Source organism: Pristis pectinata, chromosome 1 (genome assembly GCF_009764475.1).
Source record: "Pristis pectinata isolate sPriPec2 chromosome 1, sPriPec2.1.pri, whole genome shotgun sequence".
NCBI lineage: Eukaryota > Metazoa > Chordata > Chondrichthyes > Rhinopristiformes > Pristidae > Pristis > Pristis pectinata.
In genome coordinates, this window is record NC_067405.1 from 66,824,401 (window position 1) to 66,837,987 (window position 13,587).

Consider the following 13,587-nt stretch of genomic DNA (forward strand, 5'->3'; position numbering starts at 1 on the left):
TCAGCAAACTTATACAAGTCATGTATATAAATCACAAACAACAGAGCACCGATCCCTGTGGAACACCACCAGTCATGGACCTCCAGCCAGAATAACACCCTTCCACCACTACCCTCTGTTTTCTATCGGTGCCAATTCCAAATCCAATACAGTAACATTGACAGTTGGCATGGACGTGGTGGGCCAAAGGGCCTGATGACTCTTCTACACTCTCCATTGTCACTACATCCTTCCTGTAGTGTGGTGACCAGAAATGTACACAGTCTAAACGATGTTATGTACAGTTCCAACATGACATCCCAATTATTATATTCAATGTCTTAGTGTATGAAGGCAAACATACCAAATGCCTTATTCACTACCCTATCCACTTGTAAGCTATGGACTTGGACCCCAACCTCTCCTAAGGTCCCTGCCACTTACTCTCTATGTCCTAGAGAATTTGACTTGTCAAAGTGCATCACCTCACACTTGTCTGGATTAAATTCCATCTGCCAACACTCCACCCAACTTTCCAGCTGATCTGTCAGCTTCCAGTGCTCTGCAAAATAGTCACCCTATTTGTGTTTGGTTTGAGGGGACTATATTACGAGCACCAAATGCAGAACACTATATTGGAAGAAATGCTAGTGAATCGCTGTTTGGGTTCCTGGATTGTGTGAAGGGGAGAGACAAAAAGTGTTGCATTTCCTATGCTTCTATTGGAAAGTACTGAATGTGGAGGCTGGTGGGTGGAAGGGAAGACAAGGGGAATGGATTCCTTGTGGTAGGGTGGGAAGTGTAGTCAAAATAACTGTGGGAGTTGGTGGGCTTATAATGGATATTGCTTGATAACCTTGCCCTAAGATGGAGACAGAAAGTCAAGAAAGGGGAGGGAAGAGACACATGGACTCTGTGAAAGTGAGAGCAGGGTAGAAAATGGCAGCAAAAGTAGTGAAGTTTGAACCGTGACCAAGTGCAGGAAGCAGCAATAATGCAGTCATCAATGAAACAGCGAGAGAGTTGTTGGGGGAGCTGGTGTAGGACTGAGACAGGGATCCACATATCTCACAAACAGGCAGAGTTCTAGGCCCATGTGTGCCCTCACAAGTACACTTCTGACATGCAGAAGTGAGTGGATTAGTGGATGAAAGGAGAAGTTATTCAATGGAAGAACAACTTCGTACAGGAGACAACATTGTGAGCACACTCATTCACCTGCTTGAACTTTTAAGTTTCTCTGCCCTATTCTGACAGTTAACATTTTTGTTGCTCTTCATATTTTAATGTCCATTCCTTTTCCCATCAGTACGTTGGTGTGTCTCTGCCACGTTCCTACTTGCTGTGTTTCAGCAATTCCCTCTGACCTTTGCTATTTAACCACAAATAATCAGACCTGACCCAAGGTTCCACTTCATCTCCCTGAGTCTCTGCACCATTGTGTTTCTTGACTTCTGCTACCTTTGCTTCCAGCGCCCATTTCTTTGGCCATTTCTTTCTCCCACCTTCATTGAACCTGGACTCCTTCCTCTTCCCACACATCTTTTCATTGCAGACTAACATCATAGCATTGGCCATCTCAATAGTTCCCACTCGGCACACATGCTAATTCACACCTTTTGAACCTTCAGTACATGATTTTCCCAGGTTGAAATAACATCCTCATTAAAGCTCCTATCAGATGTGGTGCACCAACCTTTCCCCACTAACAGAACACCAACTTCCTGAAACTGAGTCCTACCTTCCCGACTCTCCAGCTACAAGTCACATGGATGCTCACTTCTATCCCTTCCTGCACTTTTAGCATTTAAAACAGAACAGTACAGCACGAACAGGCCCTTTGGCCCACTGTGTCTGCACCAAAGACGATGCCAAACTAAATCTCTTCTGCCTCTACATGATACATATCCCTCCATATTTATTAATGACTTAGATGAGGGGGTGGAAGGATGGGTTAGCAAGTTTGCAGATGACACAAAGGTAGGTGGTGGTGTGGATAGTGTGGAGGGCTGTCAGAGTTTGCAGGGGGATATTGATAGGATGCACAGCTGGGCTTAAGTGGCAGATGGAGTTCAATCCAGAGAAGTGTGAGGTGGAAGGACAAACTCCAAGGCGGAGTACAAGGTTAATGGCAGGATACTAGGTAGTGTGGAGGAGCAGAGGGATCTGGGGGTTCATATCCACAGATCCCTGAAAGTTGCCTCACAGGTGGATAGGGTAGTTAAGAAAGCTTATGGGATGTTGGCTTTCATAAGTCATGGGATCAGGTTTAAGAACCGCGAGGTAATGATGCAGCTCTACAAAACTCTGGTTAGACCACACTTGGAGTACTGTGTCCAGTTCTGGTCACCTCATTATAGGAAGGATGTGGAAGTGTTGGAAAGGGTGCAGAGGAGATTCACCAGGATGCTGCCTGGATTGGAGAGTATGGATTATGAGGAGAGACTAAGGGAGCTAGGGCTTTACACTTTGGAGAGAAGGAGGATGAGAGGAGACATGATAGAAGTGTACAAAATATTAATAGGAATAGATAGCCAGTGCCTCTTTCCCAGGGCACCAATGCTCAATACAAGAGGGCATAGCTTTAAAGTAATGGGTGGGAAGTTCAAGGGAGATGTCAGAGGAAGGTTTTTCACCCAGAGAGTGGTTGGGACATGGAATGCGCTGCCTGGGGTAATAGTGGAGGCAGATACATTGGTCAAGTTCAAGAGATTGTTAGATAAGCATATGGAGGAATTTAAAATAGGGGGACATGTGGGAGGAAGGTGTTAGATAGACAGGCGTGGTTTAAAGGTCAGCACAACACGGTGGGCTGAACAGCCTGTATTGTGCTGTATTTTTCTATGGTTCTATATTCATGTGTCTATCTAAAAGCTTCTTATAACACCACTATCATATCTGCTTCCACCACTATCCCGGCAGCCTGTTCCAGCCACTAATCACTGTGTTTAAAAAAAACTCCCCCCCCTCACCTTAAATGCATGTCCTCTAGCACTTGACATTTCTACCCTGAGAAAAAATTCTGACTGTCTACTGTATCTATGCCTCTCATAATTTTATAAACTTCTATCAAGTCTCTCCTCAGCCTCTGACACTCCAGAGAAAAAAACCCAAGTTTGTCCAGCCTCTCTTTGTAGCTCATACCCTCTAATCCAAGCAGCATCCTAGTAAACCTCTTCTGTACCCCTTCCAAAGCCTCCACATCCTTCCTGTAATGGGGCGACCAAAATTGCACACTATACTCCACGCGTGGTCCAACTAAAAAGTTTTGTATAGCTGCGATGTGACTTCCTGATTCTTATACTCAATGCCCAACCAATGAAGGCAAGCATTCCATATGCCACCTTTACCATCCAATCTACTTGCATGGCCACTTTCAGTGACCTAACATCAGCTTCCAGGGTGTGAGATCAAGTAGTGGTGTTATTCAGCAGAATCAGCAATGAGAGGGTTCACCTTGCACTCGCCAAGCAGCACTGCCACTGACCTGGTTTAAGTGCTTCCATACAAGCTTGGAAAGGTACGAGACCCTGGTACACAATACTGCCTTGAGCACCCTGGTGTTAGTCCTGATTTACCCCAAGAGCCCTCTGTACATCAATGCTGTTAAGGGTCCTGCCATTAACAGTATACTTTCCTCTTACATTAGACCTCCCAAAGTGCAACACCTCACACTTGCTCAGATTAAACTCCATCTGCCATTTCTCCACCCTTATCTGTAGCTGATCTATATTCTGCTGTTTCCTTTGATAGCGCTCTACACTGTTCACAACTCCACCAATCTGTGTCTTCTGCAAACTTACTAACCCAATCCATCTACATTTTCATCCAAGTCATTTATATATATCACAAACAGAGACCCTAGTACCGACCGATGTGGAACATCACTAGTCACGGACCTCCAGCCAGGATAACAGCCTTCCACCACTATCCTCTGTCTTGTATGGGAAAGCCAATTCTCAATCCAAACTACCATGTCACCATGAATCACCCTACCACGAGGGAGCTTGTCAAATGACTTACAAAAACCAACGTAGACAACATGCACTGCCCTACCCTCATCAATCACCTTCGTCATCTTCTCAAAAATCTCAATCAAGTTTGTGAGAAATGACATACCCTGCACAAAGCCACGTTGACTGTCCCTAATCAGGCCATGTTTTTCCAAATGCGTGTAAATCCTATCCCTAAGAATCCTCTCCTATGGTTTCCCTAACACTGATGTGAGGTTTACCGGCCTATAATCTCCTGGATTATCCCTATTTCCCTTCTTGAACAATAGGAACAACATTGACTACTGTCCAATCCTCCAGGACTTTGTCTGTTGCTAGGTGAGGATGGAAAGACCTTTATCCAGGCAATCTCCTCTCCTGCCTCTTTCAATAACCTGGGACATTTCCCATCAGGCCTTGGGGACTTACCCACCTTGATGCTCTTCAAAAGACCCGGCACCACCACCTTCCTGATCTCCCCTAGCACATTAACATTCCCCACACTGCTCTCCCTATCCTCCACGTCCTTCTCCTTGGTGAATACCAACACAAAGTAGCCCACATCCTCTGATTTCAAGCATAAATTCCCTCCCTTATTCCTGAGTGGTCCTACCCTCTCCCTAGTCACCCTCTTGTTTTTAGTGTGTGTAAAATCCCTTGGAATTCTCTTTAATCCTACTTGCCAAGGACATTTCATGGCCCTTTGGGCCTTACTAATCCCCTGCTTGAGCGTTTTCCTACTATCTTTATATTCCTCAAGGGCCCTGTCTAATGTCAGCTTCCTAAACCATACATATACTTTTTTCTTTTTGACTAAATCCATAACCTCTCTCACCATTCCAAGGTTCCCTTACCTTGCCATCCTTGTCCTTCCTCCTTACCAGAACATTCCAGTCACCTGCCCAGGCTCATTTCCCAAAACTAGATCCTGTAGTTGGACTATCCATGTACTGTTTCAAGAAACCCTCTTGAATGCACCAAGGAAGTCCCAGTCAATATCAGAAAAGTTAAAGTCACCCACTATGACAACCCTATTTCTTTTACATCTGTCCATAATCTGTCTATATATCTGTTCCTCTATCTCCCGGTGACTATTGAGAGAGAGACTATAACCCCATCAGAGTGATTGCACCTTTCTTATTTTTGAGCTCTAACCACATTGCCTCAGTGGATGAGCCCTCAAGTATGTCCTCAGTGTAGCCGTGACATTCTTCCTGATTAGTAATGAAGCTCCTCCACCTCTTTTGGGTCAAAGGGGCAGAGACTGAGAAGTTCCCAACGTATTGTCTGTGGTGGAAACTGTTTCAAAGACATGTTGGATATTTGCTCACTAATAGCTGCCACTCTACTTCCAGCAAAGGTTGCAGGTAAGAACCACAATTTGAAGGGGGTCTTTGACCTGAAACAATAACTCTGCTTCTTTTTCTACAGATGCTGTCTGACCTGCCGAGTGTTTACCGCATTTTCTGTTTTTATTTCAGATCCTTGCTCAGTGCCCAGCATCAAGAGTTGACCAGACCGCGTGGAGATATGGGTCATTGTGACCACAATCCCATCCCAGCAAGTCACCTCCCAGATTAACATCCCTGGAGAACTGAAATCCAAATACTTATCACATACAGTTGTTCACTGATCTATTCTAAATAGTCAAATAGTGTGCTCAAGTCATGATAAACCTGTACAGAACTCAAATGGTATTCTGTCCAATTCAGGGCACCAGACTTTCAGAAGCAGAATGGGAACAGAGTAGAATTGACACAATTACTCCAGAGATGTTGGGTTACAGTTAGAGGATCAAACAGAGAAGCCGAGGTGGGCCTCCTCAGAGCAGAGAAAGCCAGAATGTTTAATACATGTGTTTAAAGGCTGAGAGAGAGCAAATAACTGGCTGAAGGGTCAATAAGCAGCCAGGACAAATGGAAGATGATTAGCAAATGAATCAGGGTGATGTGAATGGGAGAATACGAGGTGAGGATTGCGAATGCACCACCTGATAACTTGAACATCATGGACAGACATTTAGTATTGGCTTGACTTAAGAAAGAACAGTGGGGGTGAAGAATCAGGAAGTGAGGCAGAGGTACATGCCTCAAAAGAAGCAATGTAAATTCAATCGGCTAAATTTCCTCATGCTCCCCCCTTACCCCCCACCTCTGATTCTACATGACAGCTCCATTAAACTTAGACTAACATCCTTGGGCACTTCACAGAAGTGTAATCAGCTCAAACTGCCAATGAGCTGTAAAATGAGATGTGGTGTTGGGGGTTGGAGAAAGAGGTGTCCAAAAGAGGTGGATTTTAAATTGGGCCAAAGGGGCAGAGGCTATGAGAAGTTCCTAACATGTCTTTGAACAGATTCCACCACAGACAATACATATTGGACATTTGCTAAATGCTTGAACTCAATTTGTGCTTCCCAGTCAATGAAGAGTTATTATAGAGTCATAGATTCATAGAGTAACACAATGCAAAAATGGGCCCTTTGGGCCAACTCATCTAATGTCATTTGCCCTATTTGACCCATATCATTTTAAACCTGTCCAAATGTCTTTTAAAAATTGTAATTGTACCTGCCTCTACCACCTCCTCCAGCAGTTCACGCTAATATACTCATCATCATGTGGAAAAAACTTGCCACTGAGATCCCTTTTAAATCTCCACCCCCCCCCACCTTAAACCTATGTTCTTTAGATTTAGACTCCATACTCTGAGAAAAAGACTATCTACCCTATCCATGCCCCTTATAATTTCATTAACCTCTGTAACATCACCCCTTGGCCTCCTTCTCTCCAGGGAAGAAATCCCAGCCTATCCTGTCTCTCCTGTCTAGGCAACATTCCCATGGATCCTTTCTGCACCCTCGCTAGCTTAATCACATCCTTCCTGTATTGTGGCAACCAGAACTGTAACGTGACGTCTCAGCTCCTATATTCGATGCCTCAGCTGATGAAGGCAAATATACCATACACCTTCTTCACCACCTTGTCTCCCCGTGTCACCACTTTCAGGGAACTATGTACTTGTACCCCAATAACACTCCCCAGGGCCCTGCCATTCTCTGCAGGCATCATTCCACATGGAGTTAAATTCCATCTTCCATTCCTTTCCCACTTGATCTAGATCATGTTGTAACCTTAAAACAACCTTCTTCACTGTCCACTACACCATTTTAGGAATGGTGAGCCCATCACACAGAGATCACTTGGAATAAACCTCCAGGGGTGAAAGCACAAACATACAAATCACATCGACACGTCCAGTGTTAAGTGTTTGGGCACTGGAGCCTCTGGATGCACCAACTGGTCTTCCTTGCCAGCATCTGTTAACGTGCCCAAGTTTCTGTGTGTACATGTCCTATTTTCAAAAGCTACACATATGGGACATTGCCTTGGATCATGTATTAGAAACCTGCTAGATAGTAGGGTCTGCTTCCATGTAATATGCTAACACCAAATTTTGGAGTGGCCTTGTCAGGAGTGGCAGTGTTTGAGCTCCTAAGTGCAATGGTTGAGGAATAAGTGCTGAGGCTTTGGCTCATGAGGTTTTGACAAGAGGAAGCTGAGAAGAGGAGGGAAATGGGTGAGGTCTGCTAAGTCCTTCTTAACTTCACAACTGAGTGGATGGAAGTCAGTTAGGGCAGTGGTATGATTCATAGAGTCATACAGCACGAAAACAGGGCCTTTGGCCCAACTGGTCCATGCCAACCGAGAAGACTCATCCCAAGCTAGTCCCATTTGCCCGCATTTGACCCATAACCTTCCAAACCTTTCCTATCCATGTACCTGTCCAACTGTCTTTTAAAACTTATTGTACCTGCCTCAACCACGTCCTCTGGCAGCTCATTTCCACACATATACCACCCTTTGTGTAAAAATAGTTGTCCCTCCTCCTGCAGGATGTGGGAGATCAGGGAGACTCCCAGTGTCCCTGAGGACTACACCTGTGGTAAGGAACTGGAGCTGGACTTGGACATACTTAAGATCATCCGGGATGCTGAGAGCATCATAGACAAGAGCTTTAGTGAGGTGGTCGCACCTAAGGTGCAGGCTGCAGATAGCTGGGTGATAAGCAGGAGAGGTAAGGGATAGAGACAGACAATGCAGAATCCCCTGTGACCATTCCCCTCAGCAACATATACCCCTTTGGATATTGCTGGGAGGGGGAGGGGGGGAAACAAAATTTCTGGGCACAGTAGCACTAACCAGGTTGGTGGCATTGAGACCAGCTCAGTGGGGAAGGGAGAAGTCAAGCAGGGCAGTAGTGGTAGGAGACTCAATAGTTAGGGGGATAGACTGGAGATTCTGTAGCTGTGAAAGAGACCCCAGGATGGTGTGTTGTATCCCGGGTGCCAAGGTCAGGGATATCTCTGAGCAGCTGCAGAACATTCTCAAGTGGGGGGGGGGTGAGCAGCCAGAGGTCGTGGTGTACGTTGGTACCAAAGACATAGGTAGAAAGAGGTCCTGCGCAGTGAGTATAGGGAGCTAAGAGAGAACCTTAAAAAGCAGGACCTCAGGGTAGCAATCTCTGTGCTAGTGAGGGTAGAAATAGAAAGATAGCTCAGATGAATGTGTGGCTGTGGAGTTGGTGCAGGGGACAGGGATTCAAGTTCTTGGATCATTGGGATCTCTTCTGGGGTACGGGTGACCTGTATAAGAAAGATGGTTTGCACCTGGTGGGGGACCAATATCCTAGCTGGGAGATTTGCTAGTGCTACTCAGGGAGGGGTTAAACTAGAGTGGGAGGGGTTAAACTAGAGTTGCAGGGGTGGGGCCCTGAGCAGTAGAGTGCCTGATGAGAAATCAGGGGATAATACTGTAGCCAATGAGAGCAAGTTTAGTCGTTAAGATAGGCAGGAGCCCAGTAAAGGGATAGGAAAGACCATCAGTTTAAACTGCATTTATTTCAATGCAAGAGGCTTGGCAGGTAGCACGGATGAACTCAGGGCATGGATTGGCTCTGAGGACTGGGATAGTATAGCCATAACACAGGCTGGTGAATCTGATATCAGTCGTGGGTAAATTGCTGGAGGGATTCTGAATCTACCAACATCTGGAGAGACAGGGTCTGATTCGGGACAGTCAGCACGGCCTTGTGCATGGGAAGTCATGTCTGACAAATCTCTTGGGAGTTCTTCGAGGAGGTAACCAAGAGGGTAGATAAGGGTAGGGCAGTGGATGTTGTCTATATGGATAGCAAGGCCTTTGACAGGGTTCCTCATGGCAGGCTGGTCTGGAAGGTCAGATCACATGGGATCCAGGGGGAGATGGCAGATTGGGTTCACAGTTGGCTCAGTGGTGGGAAGCAGAGGGTGATGATCGAGGGTTGTTTCTCAGACTGGAGGCCTGTGTCCAGTGGTGTGCCACAGGGGTCAGTGCTGGGGCCTTTGTTGTTTGTAATTTATATAAACTATTTAGATGTGAATGTACAAGGCATGGTTAGTAAGTTTGTGGATGATACTAAAATCGGTGGTGTTGTAGATGGTGTAGAAGGTTATGAAAAATTATGGGGGATTTTGATCAGCTAGTTATTTGGGCTGAGGATTGGCAAATGGCTTTCAATCCAGATAAATGTGAAGAATTGCATTTTGGGAGATCAAACCAGGGTAGAACTTGTACAGTGAATGGTGAATGGTGGGGCCCTGGAGAGTGTTATGGAACGGAGGGATCTAGGAGTGCAAGTGCATAGTTCACTGATAGTGGTGTCACAGATAGATAGGGTGGTGAAGAAGGTGTTTGGCACGCTGGCCTTCATCAGTCAGGGCATTGAGAATAGGAGTTGGGAAGTTGTGTTGCAGTTATATAAGATGCTGGTGAGGCCGCACTTGGAGCATTGTGTACAGTTTTGGTCACCCTGTTATAGGAAAGATGTTATTAGACCAGAAGCTGTGCAGAAAAGATTTACCAGGACGTTGCCTGGACTTGGGGTCCTGTGTTACAAGGTTATGTAGATTAGGACTTTATTCCCTGGAACATAGGAGATTGAGGGATGACCTGACAGAGATCATGAGGGGCATAGACAGATTGAAAGCACAGTCTTTTTCCCAGGGAGGTCATTGCTAAAAACAAGAGGGCATAGGTCTAAGGTCAGAGGCAAGAGATTTAAAAGGGACATCAGGGGCACCTTCCTCACGCAAAGGGTGGTGAGTATTTGGAATGAGCTGCCAGAAATAGTGATTGAGGTGGGCACATTAGCACCATTTAAAAGCCATCCAGATAAGTACATGGATAGGAGAGATTTAGAGGGTCATGGGCCAAAAGCAGGCAGATGGGACTACCTTCCTGGGCAACACTGTCAGCAAGGACAAGTTGGGCCGAAAGGCCTGTTTCTATGCTGTATGACTCAATGACCAAACTTTAAGTGAGAGGATTTTGGAATTCTGCTTTAGGCCTTTTGAGGGTTCTGCCCTGTAAGATGATACTTCATTCCTACCTCCTTGGTAAAGATTTTGGTAATTGACCCAAAATCTCTTTGCTTTGGTGTCTAATATTGTTTTTCTTCTTCTGTGAAGCACCCAGGGCTGTTTCAGTATGTTAAAAGCACGTTATAAATACAAATTCTGATGAAGGGTCTTCAGTCTGAAATGTTCACTGATTCTCTTTCCACAGATACTGCCTGACCTGCAGTGTGTTTACTGCATTTTCTGTTTTTATTATAAATACAAACTGTTGACCTTTGTACAAAGCCATAGGAAAGCAACAAAAGAGACCAAATTAATCCAGTTTATTTGCAATGTAAATAATGAGCCAGTCCAGGTTCCCAGTGCACCCCTCTCTGCACACAGTTGAAGAAAACCAGAGAAGAATGAGTATACAGAAACCGAACAGAAAAGTTAGAAGTGCGTTCTTTGTAATGGTTTGGTTTTAATGTGATGGCGAGACTGCCTCTCAAAAAAAAGGAAACTCATGGCGAGACATCTCCTTTAAAACTTTCTTTGAAAACCTCATGCAGTAAAAGTTCTGAGCACGTGGGCTGAAAACTAAGTGACCTAATGCAAAATGAAGCATTCAAATAAAAAGAAAATGTAGCCACAAAATTATGGTCAGCAGTTCAGTTTTACTAGTCTATGCTCCAGACAATTTGTTGTTTTGATTGTTTGGTTATTTTCCACCCTGTTTAAAATATTACCCACACTTTGAACAGACGGGGCCAGCTGGAACTGGTTATTTAATCACCTGCTGTTGGAGGTTTCCCGTGAAGAGCGTGGGTTTTGTACACATTTGAAAAATGTATTCACTCCTTGTCCACAAGTGTTGAAAAGGACACGAGGGATCAGAGTGTGATTCTACAATGGTCTGTTCTGAGCTGTTCAACCACAAGCCACATGTGTATCTGTCCAACCACCACAGAGGGTACAGGGCACAGAATGTGACTCCTGCCAAAAAGACTTGGAATCTTTCATAATATTGGCGAAGGCCTAATCCACACTTAACGGAATTATAGATGTCATTTGTGGGCTTCTGTAAACATTCTCCTGGGTCTCTCTGCACTGAGTTTCTAATCCACTTCCCTCCCTGCACTATGTAACCAGCTGTCTTGTGGGCTGTGGGTTTGCTCAGCCTTGACTTGCCCATTGCATGTGTTTTCTTTCCTCCTACATGGAGTTAGGTCACAGATCATGATCTCAGAGTCACACAACATGGAAACAGGCCCTTTAGCCCACCAAGTCTGGAATGGGGGAAGAGGGACACAGTCAGGGAAAGGATCTCATTGAATGGCAGGACACCCAGCTTATATGTTAACTCACAAAATTGAGAAAATGAATTGAGATGAGAGATGTCACTGTTGTATAACTACAATGTCTGCCATAAAAGATCACATGAGAAACAAAGCACTGCAGATGCTGGAATCTAGATGAAAAACATGATGATGCTGGAGGAACTCAGCAGGCCAGGCAAGGCAGTCCTGAAGAAGGGTCCTGACCCGAAACAGTGACCACCTGCTTTTCTCCACGGATGCTGCCTGGCCTGCTGAGTTCCTCCAGCATCAGAGTGTTTTTCATAAAAGATCACATGCACAATAAAAGGTTAATCCCCTTCCATACCATCCTGTCTCACCATACATTGTGTCAGATGAAATATAATAAAGAATTAACTAGTGGGAGGTTCTTATTGTTTACCACAACAGGGCACCCTTACAATAACTCTGAGAGATGCCAAGTTCAGGGCCTAACTAAATTATGGCCAGTATTGCATTGGAATCCATACCCTGTCAATGCACAAGTGGAAAGTTCCACTGCAGCTACCCCTAAGTTTTGGTTTGACCCAGATCTGTGCTTTCAGCCTTGGAAGTGAACGAGGAGCTCAGATTTTCTGGGAATGGGTCCCGGCCCACTCTTGTAATCTCAGCTGACATATAAAGGTGGTTCGCACTGAATGAAAATTCAGACAGTACAAACCAGCAGCCAAGTTCAAGGTTTTAAATCCCTTAATTAAAAACCAAAAAACTGGAAATTTGAAATAAAACCAGAAAGGTCAATGACCTTGTATCAGAACTGATGAGTGGTCATCAGCCTGAAACATTAACAGTTTCTCTCCCTCCACATGTGCTGCCTGACCTGCTGAATCTTTCCAGCATTTTCTGTTTTTATTGTCAATCCATTCACCGGCTTCAGGTGGGGCAGTGTGAAGGGATGTGGTGTCCCTGCCCTGGAAGGGCAGGAGCTGGGTGTGCTGCTGATGGTCACAACTGGGGCTGTTTCTCACGTTCCACTTGAGGAGCAGGTAGTCAGATCTTCCTCAGCCAGCTCTCAAGTGGTTGAGAGTTATCTGGCTTTTTCCTTGAAAAGGTTAAAGCCTGATTTGATCGCTTGGGCTAAAGTTACAGTTGGTGACATCTGTGTTCGGCTAAGCGGTACACCATTGAGAGGTGGTGTTGTCATTAGTACATAGAGTGTGCCCCAGCAGGGACTTTGGATGGATGCGTGGAGAGTTTTAAAGTTCCATTATCTTCATGCTCTGTTGGCAGTCAGCCAGTGGTATTCTTTGAGGAAGCTTTCCTTGCAGACATTAGCAGGCTGAATGTGGGCTAGTGCAGGAAACTGCAAGATGCATTGGTCTCGGTGCTCCAGAGAGATGATCCTCGTGCTTTTCCCCAAGGTGAATAGCTAACATGTCAGGCGCTCGGGGCAATCAGTAATGTGGCAGACCCCAAGGCCATGCTGAGCAGCAATGCTCCACTGCTGGGTAGGCCAAGACAAGAAGCAGGGCCACTGCTGCCCCAGCTTCAGTACGAGCTGCACTCTTTTCTTCCCCTTCCCTCTGACGCTTGTGGGTGTCGCTAGTTGGTCAGTGTGTGGCCAAGAATGGCGAGGAGGTATTTTGGTGTTGGGTAATGGGTGTCAGCAATGTGAAGTTCCCCAGCTTTCAAGTTGCTTAGATGGGAGGTTGAACCAAGAGCCTGGGCAGTGTTTGGCCTAAGCCTCCATTTACTGAAGCAGATTCCCAGAGAATCTCAGCTCCAGAGAATGCTTCTGAATGTCATGAAGTCCTTTAGTCTGGCAAGTCACAACCAAGCAATCAGCATAGCAAAGAGCTATGAACTGGCAGAAGAGAAGTCACTCGTCAAGACCCAGGACCAAGACTGATCGCTGTGGGAGCCCATTACTAATCACCCCGAG